Source organism: Hydra vulgaris, chromosome 02 (assembly GCF_038396675.1).
Source record: "Hydra vulgaris chromosome 02, alternate assembly HydraT2T_AEP".
NCBI lineage: Eukaryota > Metazoa > Cnidaria > Hydrozoa > Anthoathecata > Hydridae > Hydra > Hydra vulgaris.
The window spans coordinates 69,578,981-69,592,605 of record NC_088921.1 but is presented as its reverse complement, the minus strand read 5'-3'; the positions used below and the strand labels follow the sequence as shown (position 1 = coordinate 69,592,605).

The 13,625-nt window shown below is 26.5% G+C and overlaps 1 protein-coding gene across 2 annotated transcripts in view; it reads left to right on the top strand.

Moving 5' to 3' along the window:
* LOC100215580 (oxysterol-binding protein-related protein 8) overlaps nt 1-13,625 on the top strand; it is a 93,016-nt gene that overhangs the window by 38,157 nt on the left and 41,234 nt on the right. The window lies entirely within an intron of this gene.

Sequence of the window (13,625 nt, the reverse complement as noted above, 5' to 3'; positions counted from 1 at the left end):
CTTTAGAAAAAAGCCCTATTCTGTACTTAATTCCAAGGAAAGTTTAAAAGGTTTGATTTATTGTTTACTGAATTTCCCAGATCACCTTCATTTCATGATTTATAATTTATTTATTCATAATTTATTTTTTTATATACGTTTTTTTTAAATCTAGACATTTTCATATAGTACTATATCAGGGCACTTTCAAAATTTTACAACATGCTTTGTTGCTTAAGGTCAGTTTTTAGACATGGTGTTATGGCAGAAGGAACATTTAACTTTTCCATTTTGCTAATTTGGTTTAAAGGTTTAAATAAATGGGCAAATAAGGTTTTATTTCTCTCACCAGTATGGAGAGCTTAATCATAATTGATTGAAGAACAACAAGAAGAAATCACTCAATAATTTATAGACATCCTTTCTCTCTATACATATATTTATGTATATATAAATATTATGATGCCTTAAACCCCCCTTAATATAGAAAATCACAACAGTGTTTTTAATGTCGTCTGGTTATCTTTTGTGTTTGATTTTTTATAAGTTTTTTGATATCTTTTATACAATTTTTGTTTCAATTTATATAAAGTTTCCCTTCATTTGAGTAATAAGTTAATCTATTTTCAAATAAATTTTTTAAAAGAATATTATCAATAGAAAATGGACTTGAGCATTTACTAAATATTGGAAATATTGAACTTAAATAAGGCTTAAATTAATCACAAAAGACAACCACAGCACATAAAAAACAGTTCTGATTTTTCATCTAAAGGGGGTTAACCCTAATATATATGTACATGTATATATATATATATATATATATATATATATATATATATATATATATATATATATATATATATATATATATATATATATACATATATACATATATATATATACACACAGTACTGTGAATAAGTTTTAGACCACTTACAATTTTTCAAAAAATCCTGGAGAATTCTTCTCTAATAACAACTACATCCAAAACAGGATATTTGAAGCATGCTGTTACAGAAATAAGAGAAACTGGCTTCCTTCAATATAGAAAAAAAAGTGGTAGTCCTTCTAAGCTAACAAAAGATGACAATAAATATTTAAAAACCCTATCTTTAAGAAATACAAAAAAAGCATCAACCGAGCTGGCAAAAGACATTTACGCAGGTGGGAAAAATGTCAGCTCTTCCTTTATTCGATAGCACCTACTTAAACTGGAATTAAGAGGGTGTGTTGCAATTCGAAAACCATTATTACAGTGTGGCAATAAAGAAAAACGACTTAAATATGCAAAACAACTCAAGGATTGGGCTCAGGAAATGTTTAATCAGGTTCTGTACACCGATGAGTCCAACTTCAAAATTTTTGGATTGAAAGGATGTCAATATGTTTGAAGAAGAATTGAAGAAGCCTATCAGCCTGAGTGTTTATTCTGCAGCAGAACAATGACCCAAAACATTGTTCCCGAGTGTCAAAAAATTATTTAAATTAAATGGTAGAGGAAGGAGTACTGGGATTGATGACTTGGCCTCCCCAGAGTCTAGTTTTGATTATAATTGAGCATATTTGGGATTACCTGGACAGAAAGAAGGTCGAACATGCTCCCCGAAATGCTGAAGAATGTTTTGAAGTACTTCAAAGAGAATGGCACAACATACCCCATGATTTTATAACTAACTTATATGATATATATATAAATGTATATATATATATAAATGTAAATATAAATATATATATAAATATAAATATAAATATATATATATATATATATATACAGTATCGGACAAAACGAATGCAACCAAATAATGGTGATTTAGTTTCTTTTTACAAAAGTGCTGCATTTTTTCAATTTAGAGAAATAACTATGTAACTGTTTAGAGACAAAGTTCTTCAAGTTTTATTCATCACAAAGTTCATTATTTGTACACGAAAATTAATAAATTAATTAAAAGTAATAAAAAAAGTTGATTTCCTTCTTGACAAAACAAGTGCAACTCGACAAAATGTTGACCAAGCTGTATTTCGTGGCGAATCCTTTGTTGTCGATCACAGCCTTGCATCTTCGAGGCATAGATTCGATCAGGTGATCAATGAAACTTTGTGGAATCCCAGGTCTTTTGGATTTGTTCAAACAGTTGATCCTTATTACGAACACCTTCACAATTAATTCTGCGGTTGACGATCTCCCACAGGTTCTCGATAGGGTTGAGATCCGGAGATCGAGGCGGCCAATCCATCACCGATAGGTGGTTGTCTTGAAACCACTGCTTGACTACATTTTGCAGTGGGTTTCGGATCGTTTTCTTGCTGAAAAACCCATTTTATTGGCATATTCGATTCAGCATGAGGTAACATATCATCTTTCAAGATATTTTTATACATGAAACAGTCCATTATTCCATCTTTTCGATGTATTGGACCTAGACCGTTAGCAGAAAAACACCCCCAGACCATTACATTGCCTCCACCATGCTTCACGGTCTTATGGCAGTAATGTAAATCGAGGCGTTTTCTGGTCGGTCAACATACAGGGCAAACGCCATCGCTCCCAATGATGTTGAACTTCGATTCATCACTGAACAGGACAGTTCGCCATTTCTTCACATTCCAGTCAATATGAGATGTAGCAAACAGGAGTCTTTTCTTCTGGTTTTTTAGTGAAATCAGCGGTTTCTTTGCAGGGCGTCAAAAAAACAATCCTTGGCTTCAACAAGGCTTCAACAGCACGTCGTCTGAGTGTTCGATCCGATACAGGCAGCTCTAATTGCTTTAGTATCTCGAATGATGATATCCAGGGATCCTTCTTGACGGATCTGACGATCATAGATAGAATCCTCTCTAGAAGTGGTGGAACGCGGTCTTCCACCTTTGTTATCTGTTGCCAACTTGCCCGTAGAACGATATTTGGAACATAGTCTTGATACGGTCCATTTTTTCATGCGATATTTATCACAAATACTTTTTTGTGACATTCCACTTACGTAATCGCCAATAATTCTCTTTCTTAGTTCCAATCCAAGACTGTCGGGAGCCATTTTTGCACTTGAAGTCATAAAAATAATAAAAATAAATAATCACGCTTCTCAAGGCTTACCGTGTTACATTTACCTTGTGAAGATACAATAATGCTCTGTGGAACACAACGTCTTGGTTGGATGTGGACTGTATTGATGTAATAAAACACTTGTTGTATTTCACTTCTTGTATTAATGTTCTTTGATAAAACACTTTGATAAAACTCACTTCGATAAACTGTCTTGATAATACTGACTGATTGATTTCTATATACTGACTGAATTACATGTCGATTTACATGTCTCTTATATAGTAAAATGAACCTGTGTGAACCTGTTCTGGAAGATTCTAAATGCTTCTTTTCGATGCTTCTTTATGCCTCTGGATGCTTCTGAATGTTTCTGGATATTTCTGGATGCTACTGGATGCTTCCAGATGCTTCTTCTGGAAACTTCTGGAAGCTTCTGCATGCTACTGGAAACTTCTGGATACTTCCTTTAATTTTTAAAAAACTTCTGTGACGTTGACATGGACCAGACTTAAGAAAATGAAACAAACCAAAAAAGTTGCACTTGTTTTGTCCGCTGCAAAATGGCACTTGTCAACGAAATTCTGCCTGTGTGATGTCACCTGTCAGCTGATTGCTCATGTCATGGCATGATATGACTCCAGACTCCTGAACTGTTTGCTGTGGTAGTATAGTTCGTTTCGTTTTTAAGACATGTAAAATTAGGAACACTTTTTAGCATTGTTCGATGTTGGTTGCAAATGTTCTGTCCAATACTGTATATATATATATATATATATATATATATATATATATATATATATATATATATATATATATATATATATATATATATATATATATATATATATATATATATATATATATATATATATCTTCTATAGCCTATTTAGATTTTTTTAGAAGCATTTGCTCACTAGTTTTGCTTATCTTTATAGCATACGGCATTTCAAAAAAAAAAAAAAAATGTAGAGTAATAAAAGAAAAGATTGCTGCCCTATCCCAAACCCTCAGTTGATCTAGCAGCACTCCGTCGCGAGTTAAGCTATTTGTCAGTCGATGTATGTACTGAACACCCCTGTAGCTGGCTATTTCAGTGTGATGTCAGAGTGCTCATCTAAACTAGCAGTTTAAGTTATATATATAAAGCTTTTAACAAAGTTTGGCATGCTTCTCCATAAGCTTGCTTCTAATGCTGTATCTGTGAAAGTTATTGAGATTATAAAATTGTTTTTTTTAACTGCTTTATTAAAGTAATCTTTAATAAAGCAGTTAAAAAAAACAATTTTTTAATCTTTTCCATGAACTTCTGGGGTACCTCAAAGTTCTATCCTTTATCCTGTTTTTTTTCTTATCCACCTTAATGATCTTCCCAATAACCTTACATCTAAAGTAGCTCTTTTTACTGATGACTTAACTTTATACTTCTGACAAAAAGTCTTCTCTTTTCGATTGCTTAGAACAAACAACCGATCTTCAATCTGATCTCACTTCTGTAACAGATTGGAGCTTGTAGTGGCTTAAGAATTTTAACTCTACAAAATTTTAGTTATTTACTGCAAACAACTATTGTAATACTGCCAACATTTCTCTCTTGATAGCTCTCTTGATTGCAAGCTTCTCTCTGAGTTCTCTTCTTTACCTTTTCTTGAATTATCGTTCACTACTGATCTCTTATGGAAACTATATATATAATCGATTGGTAAATTAGGATCTGCTAAGGTTGCTTCACTTTATCGTGCTCACCATTTTCTTACTTCTGATTCCATTCTTTACCTTTACAAATTTCTTATATATATATTACAAATTTCTTATATCTAAATATATATATATATATATATTTAGATATATATATAAAAGATTGAGGTGGGCAAATTACTGCCAACCTCGTTTTTCCTAATTCCGAAGGTTGTATATATCTATATCTATCTATCTATCTCTTTCTCTCTCTCTCTCTCTCTCTCTCTCTCTCTCTCTCTCTCTCTCTCTTTATATATATATATATATATATATATATATATATATATATATATATATATATATATATATATATATATATCTGTATATATATATATATATATTTAGATATATATCTGTATATATACATATATATATATATATATATATATATATATATATATATATATATATATATATATGTATATATATATATATATATATATATATATATATATATATATATATATATATATATATATATATATATATATATATATATATATATATATATATATATATATAGATGTATATATATGTATATATATATTAAATGTAAATAAATATAATAAATGTAAATAAATAAGGTTTTATGTGTCATATAACACTAAAACCAGTTTTATCAATTCAGATAAAATTAAAGAAGATAAAGTTATCTAAGAAGTTTCTATACAGGACTGCTCCAACTGTGTTAACTTTAAAGCATACCAAAATAAAAAGAACATCAGTAAATTTCAGTATTAATTGTCAGTATTTAAATCTGAAGTTGAAATACAAATTAAGATATTGCCATTAAAATTAATTTAGTATTTAAATCTGAAGTTGAAATACAAATTAAGATATTGCCATTAAAGTTAAGAGTATTAGCTTAAGTAATGAATTTTAAAATATTTCCCAATAAAACCAAAAAACGGACCCCTGCATTTTTTTTTCCAAAAAAAAAACAACCAAGAAAACAAGAACCAATAAAATGTGTCACATCTCTCTCTCTCTTGTTAAAATTAATAATACTTGGGTTGGTTTTGATAAAGATATTAAGAATCTATCATTAGTTTTACAAAATAATAAATTTCTTCAAAAAATTGACTCTGAAATTAAATCCTATATTGATAAGAAAATGAACCCATCTGTTTCTAACATTGTTAATAGCTTAAATATAAGATACTTTAAGCTTCCATACATCACAATATACTCTAATTATACTAAAATGAAAATTTCAAAAATTGTTCATAAGTATTGCAGGGATGTTCTAATAAAATTAATTTTCACTACTAATAAAATACAAGATTGTTTTTGCTTAAAATAGTCACTTCCTAAACTGCTTAAATATCATGTTGTCTATAAATTTTCTTGCGTTGGCTTTAATGCCAGTTATACTGCAGAAACCTCCAGACATTTAGCAACTACAATAAATGAGCACCTTAAAATTGATAAACAATCTCATATATTTTAACACTTAAATTTATCTATTAATTGCAAAAATCGGGCCAACTGCGATTCTTTTGAGATTTTGGATAATGCCCCAACGATAAAAGAAAAGAAAAGATAAAAGAAATCCTCCACATTAAATGGGAAAGTCCCTCACTTAATCAACAAACTTTACATTATGTTATAAACTTATCTTTTTAATTTTACTGTCAGTTTATTTTTTGTTTTGTTCTGACAGTTGGTTATTTTGATTGGTTATTTGCCGAGTTATTTTGTAATAAATATATTGGTTTATTATGTATAATTTTTGTCCGTTAATATTTCTATGTTGACTTCTATTTTTTAATATTTATTTCAGAGTTTTTTTTTATTGTAAAATAATCTTTTGAAAATATAAATAAATTTTACAAAACATATCAAGAATAAAAAATATGGTGTTATTTTAATATATATATATATATATAATATATATATATATATATATATATACATATATAATATATATATATATATATATATATATATATATATATATATATAATATATATATATATAATATATATATATATTATATATATATATATATATATATATATATATATATATATATATATATATATATATATATATATATATATATATATATATATATATATATATAAACCCACGTAACTAGCATTGGATAATACCGCGTATCTGACAAATGTAGCCAATTTGAGATTTCTTGGGAAATGCATGCCGGATTCTAATCGGCATCCAACAATATTGAGCTTACTTTTATTTGACCTATAGAATACAGGTTATTGCCCAAGAATAATACTGTGTATCTGGGGCCAGTAAATGTCAGGACCGCGTATGTGATCGGTTATCATCTCGAGTGTATCTGTAATGTTTTTGGTAATTTGAGGTGTTGTTAAATTCGGTTTATAATGAAAATAATCAACACTACATCAGGTAAGTTTTGATTTTATTGTCTATATACAAGTGCAGGGTGTTAGCCAGGAAAAAAATTCATACAGCGTTTTAGCGAAATTGGAAATTTAGGTGCCGCCAAAAAAAAAAAAAAGGTCATTACATTCTGACATTTAAAAAATTAGATACAATTTTTTAGAAGCAATTAAGTTTCAATAAAAATTTTCTATTTTTGCTGGGTTATTCATATGAATATTTTTCTATTTTATTTTTCAGGAATATTTTTATATTTTATTAATATTTAATTCTAATTATTCAACTTGTTTCATTTTGAGCAATCTTCGTCAGTTTTCATTTTTAAATTGCTTATATCCTTTGTTTAATATTCTAGAGAGAAAACAAGAATAAAAGACAATTGTTTGCAATTTTTTTAATGAATGAATTAATAAATTTATTCATTGAAACTTTGATCTATTTTAATTGCGTACATTGCTTTTAAATTGTTTTAAAAGGTTTAAACGATTAGTTACATTATTTTCTTCTGTAATTTTTATTTTCATTTTTAAATTATAAATGTAAAAAAAATGCTAAATAGTGTTTAATTTTTAACAAAACATTTTTGACGATTTCCAAGATCCTCTTGTAACTTTTTAGCTTGCTAAAACAACTTTTTAATTGACGACAGTCGATAAAAAACACTATCCGTTATATGTAGGAATGCCAGAAGTTTACGGCTTTTACGAAGAAAAACACTAAAAAAAAAAATTATTACAGGTTTTTAAAATCCGTAAAATTTTAATTTTCGTAAAATCCAGACGTTTGGCAACTCTAATTATATGGAAAGATTTGAATATTTCAGTTTTTAAATACTTTAGCATTTTAAAACGAAAAATATTAAAATACTTAAAAAAAATTTCTTAACTTTCTTACATAGGTAATCGTATTATTGTACATCATATTTTATATTGCAATTTTTATCATAGATACATTCAAAAGATAAAAAACTTATTTAAATTGATAACTTTTAAATGAAAGTTAAATTAAAGTTTCCTAAATTTTAATAACTTTTAATTGAAAAACTTGGTTGGCTTGCCAATTTCCGTCAAATATAATGCTACTTTAATTTAAATACTCGGTGTAGTTAAGGCAATTTACAAATTATTTGCATTTATTTATTTGAAATTAGCATGATTTTATAAGCGTATTATGTCCAAACAAAAGCTTTATATGTTATATTTTTTTTCGCTTCAGGTTTTTTTAATATTTGAAGAAACTTTTCTCTTTTTTATATAATTTTCTAATCCTTTTTACTTCCCATAATAATGAATTTAAAGAATACCATTTTGGAGTCTTTAGATCACTTTCGCTCATCGGCGTTAACTGAATTTAGTTAAAAATCTTTTGAAAAAGTGCCTTAATTTTTTATAGATCCTAGTTTTAATCGTTTCTGTCCTATATTAGCTTTATATAGTTGTCAAAATACAATATTTCTATCAATTTTTACAAAAAATACAAGAATTCCGACTAAAAAAGAACTTGCAATCAAGAAAAAGCACCAATAAACGATCGGAACAGATCAAATTTTTAATCTATGATGTTCATTTTACCTAAAAATCGTGTTTATTTAAAATCTTATTCGAATTTGGACAAGCGATTGGGATTTTAAAAAGATTTAAAAAAAAAAAATCTACGTTCTGGGTTTTTTCGCTTCAAACATTTATATTTTATGATAACGCAAAATTTATCATTTTATTTTTTTCGTCTTTTCATGATTCACAGACCTGATCATTTAACGGAAATATGTCGTAGTCAACAAAATATCATACAGACGCTATAGTATTTTAAAATGAGGGCATCAACTAAATTTAATCGGCATATTTAAATATCTAGTAAATTAGGTATTAAAGTAAAAAAATATATTTAAATACAAAAACTAATTTTTTTTTTTTCAATTTACAGATATACATTAAATATCTACGTAAATTTTGTATTTGTAAATTTAAAAAAAAAAAAATTTTTTGTAATTATTGTAAATATTGTTAATAATTAATAATATTATAATATTATTTAATTATCTTCGTTTATGTTTTACGCAAATATAAAATATATAATACGTTTCATTGCATGTTTGATTTTTGTTGTTGTTATTTTTGGTTTACTTCACCAGCTAATTTATTTTACCAAAATTATTAATAAATCTTTTAATATAAAAAGGTTGTTAACTTATTTTAAATTATAATATTTATTAATATGCAAATTTTATTTGTAACTTTCCTAACTTTAGATAAACAGCAAGAATGTAAATAAAGATTTTTTGAATAACAAAAATTAATTAATGAAATAATTTATTAAAAGTATTGAACAATTTTAACTGGAGAATAACTGACATCAATTAAAAATTAAAAATATTTTTTTTTTCAACTTATGAATGAATGATCTTGCTTGTTAATGACAACACGTTTTTTCGCATTAAAAAATCGATCTTAATTCTTAATTCATTAACTTAATTCATTTCCTTGTCATGCATACTAATTGCGTTTTTTACTCGTCTAGCGCAACACTTTAAATCTGAAACTAATTTAATTTTTTACCATGATCTTAAGAACCTTTGGGAATTTTAAACCTATTGGGAAACCGTGTTATACGCGGTGCCATCAGGCTGGCTAACACCCTGAAGTGTAACAAAGAAAACATTTTTTTTTTTTTGTTTACCATTTTTGTAAAAACATGTCTTTAAAAATAGTTGCCTCATTAAGTTTTATTGTTTTTTTTTTAAAAACCAAATATGCGCGATCATGTTTTTATAAAGAGAAAGTGTTTGTTTACATTTTTTTGTCGATTAATAATACTTTTTTTAAATTTATTTTTACTATCTATATAATTGCAGGACTATACCTCTTGTGTAAGATTAGTTTCCTACTTCTAAATTGAATATGATGGGAGTCTATTAGTTTTGTTAATATTAGCATTTTAAATAAAATTAGCATTTTAAATAATTTTAAATAAAATAAGCATTTAAAAAAATGTTCAGTTAAATTTTCATCTTAATGTCATTAGCACAGTTCACCTTACAATATTCAGTCATTAGTAATGACTGAGTATTGTAAGGTGAACATTTTGTATGTTAGCCAATTTATATAAATGCATTTCTTATTTAAAAATATCATCTAAGTATATAAATCATTATGAATATTTTTTCTATATTTATATTGCTAATTTTTTTTAGAATAAAGATTAAAATGGCAAATAACAAAAAACTCTTGTCAAGAAGATAAAATACATCAAGTTATGACATTGAAAGCTTTTAAGAAAATGACTGATAATTTACCATATCTTTTTGCAGAGTTTGTACATACTGAAAACAATAGTTCACCAAATGAATTACCAACTTTTGACTTTTCAGTAGATGATTCTGTTGCTGATCCAAATAACAATCCAATCTCTGAAATAACAAATGTTGAACAGATAGCTTTCATTCAATCAATAGACAGCAATAACGATTTTTTTCATGTAAGAAGTTTGGAACCTGAAGTAGCAGTTGAATCTAGGAAAAGGAAACGAAAAGCAGAACAAATGTCTTCAAAAAGATTTAGGAATAAGAATTTGAGAATGCTAGGTCATGAATACATAGGTTTTAGAAAGACTGGTGAGGAAAAATTTTTACAAGACGCTGTAAGACCTGCGCGAAAACTTGGAGATTCTTGTAAATCAAACAAATGCTTAAAAAGTAATGTGATTAACTGCAAAAAGTTTACAGAAAGTGTAAGACTAGATATTTTTAAAAAATTTTGGGAGATGAGCTGGATAGCCAAGAAAATCTTTGTTTTATCTTTAGTTGATAAAAAATTGATTAAAAGAAAAACTACTGAAAGGGCTAATACAAGGCGAAGTATAACAAAAGTCTATTATTTAACATTGAATAACAACAAAATGGAACAATTCATGTTATCACTGCTGATTTACAAGCAGTGAAATTATGTCAATACTTGACAGTCAGTGCATTGTATTTCAAAACAAAACTGATGGTTCATAATTTTACAATATACAATCTTGGCACTAATAAAGTAAAGTGTTATTGATTTGAATAAAACAACAACTGATTAAAGGCATCAACTTACGCTTCATTTTTTGTTGATTATTTAAATAAAATCACTGATGAATCCCCAAAAGATGTCATAATTTTTACTGATGGATGTACATCACAGAATAGAAATGCCATTGTTTCAAACGCACTTCTGCAATTGGCAATGCAAAAAAAAGTAGTCATCACACAAAAATTTTTAGAAAAGGATCATACTCAAATGGAGGTAGATTCTGTTTATTCGGTAATAGAAAGAAAGTTAAAACACCTTGAAATATTTTTACCTAGTCAATACTCTTTAGTTACCAAAGAAGCTAGACGCAATCCATCTCCATATGAGGTAGCAATGGAAGACCATACATTTTTTAAAGATTACAGTATTAAAAGCTACCTTATTTATGATACAATCCGTCCTGGAGGAGGTACTGGAGCAAAATGTGTGGTTGATATCAGAGTTTTAAAATACAATCCCAGTGATTCCAACACAACTCTTTACTAAAAGATTGCCAATCTCAAAATCAAAATATGATCATTTACAACTTACCTTACAAAAATGATTGATTTTCTTTCATTCTGTTAAACTATAACTACAATGACAGTTGTTATTTTTTGAGTTGTTGAAATAGTTCTTTTACTTTTTTGATGTTTTTTGTAATTTTAATGTTAATGAGTAACATTTTTCTTAATTTATAATCATAAAGATTTATTTATAAAGTCATAAAGATATATTTTTGTTAGATAGCTGAAGATGTTCTTTTATTGTTACGAGTATATTTTGTGATATTATTTCTAAAACTTGCTCTATTGTACCTAATAAGGTAATTAAAAAGGCTGTACAGGCTAAGTAAAATGTAAAATTAAAGCAAACTGTTATTGAAATATTGTTATACTATCAATGTTTATATTTTGAAGAGATTTTGAAATATATATATATATATATATATATATATATATATATATATATATATATATATATATATATATATATATATATATATATATATATATATATATATATATATATATATATATATATATATATATATATATATATATATATATATATATATATGTATACATATATATGGGGTTCCTCAAGGTTCTATCCTTGGCCCAATACTCTTTTTAATTTACATTAACGATCTTCCGGATATTTTCACCTCTAAGGTGGCATTGTTTGCTGATGATACTGCCATTAGCTCTTTGGAATTCGCTTCCTTCATCTTGCTTTCCTGATTCATATAGTTTGCAATCCTTTAAGTTGTCCGTCAATTGTTATCCTGCTCTACAATCTTCATCTTTTCTCTTTCAGTAACTTCCAACTTTAAATAGTGGCTGCTTGCAGCCTTGTTGGAAGCGAAGATGTTTAAAAAGAAAAAAAAAGTATATATATATCAGGGCGCAACAAACCGGCTAATGTGTAAACGTTTGCCGATTTGTTGTGCTCTGATATATATATACTTTTTTTTTTTTTAATGTCATGTTTCCTTACTTTTACTTAAGCAAATGTTGGCATTCGCTTAAAGTTTTTTAAAACGAACACATAATTTTAGCAATTTTTTTTCCAAATAATTGTGCAATTGATAGTTTTTTTAAGTTGCGTACTTAATTATTAATTAAGTATGCAATGCTTAATAAATATGTTTTTTATAGTAAATAAAAAACTATCAATTGCACAATTATTTGGAAAAAAAATTGTGCAATTGAAGAAAGTAATTATGTTTTAGAACGGTTTTTACATGCGTTTACAAAAGCATGGGAAATTTTAGTTAAAATGAATGCATTTGCAATTACTTTAAAAGAAACCATGCTAAAACATTGCTTTCTTTAAAACTGTGCTTTTTTTTTTAATTTTCTTATTATCATTAAATGAAGGTAATGTTTGTTTGCCCTTTTTTAAAGTTTCGAAAATTTGTTTAAGATTTGCAGAAATATATATAATTTAATAGAATATATAGAACTATTATGTTTATTATAGTTTTCATTTTTTACTGTGCGTTTAACATCAACCAATAATATGATATTTTATTATTAAATACTAAATATTCTTACAAATATAACAATATCATATTTAATAATAACTTAATATAATAACTTATTAAATACCTAATATTATATTATTATTTTTTAAAAAAGGAATGTTAAAAAATGTTAAATTTTATTTTTAGTTTCTTTTTATGTTTTTTTATAAGTAAATAAATTAAACAAACTATATTGAGAAAAATTCATTATTTTGTAATAATGGATAGTTTACAGTCATAATGTTATTGCAAATTAGTTATCATTAATTTGTGCGTGCTTTGCAAATGCGTGAAAAATTGTTTTGAGTTAATAAAAAATTGATAAAATTCAATAAGCATCTTTGATATATCTACTAATTATATATCTTATTAATTAGAATAAAAGTTATTTGAAAATAAAACTCCCTTATAATTTAATAAAAAA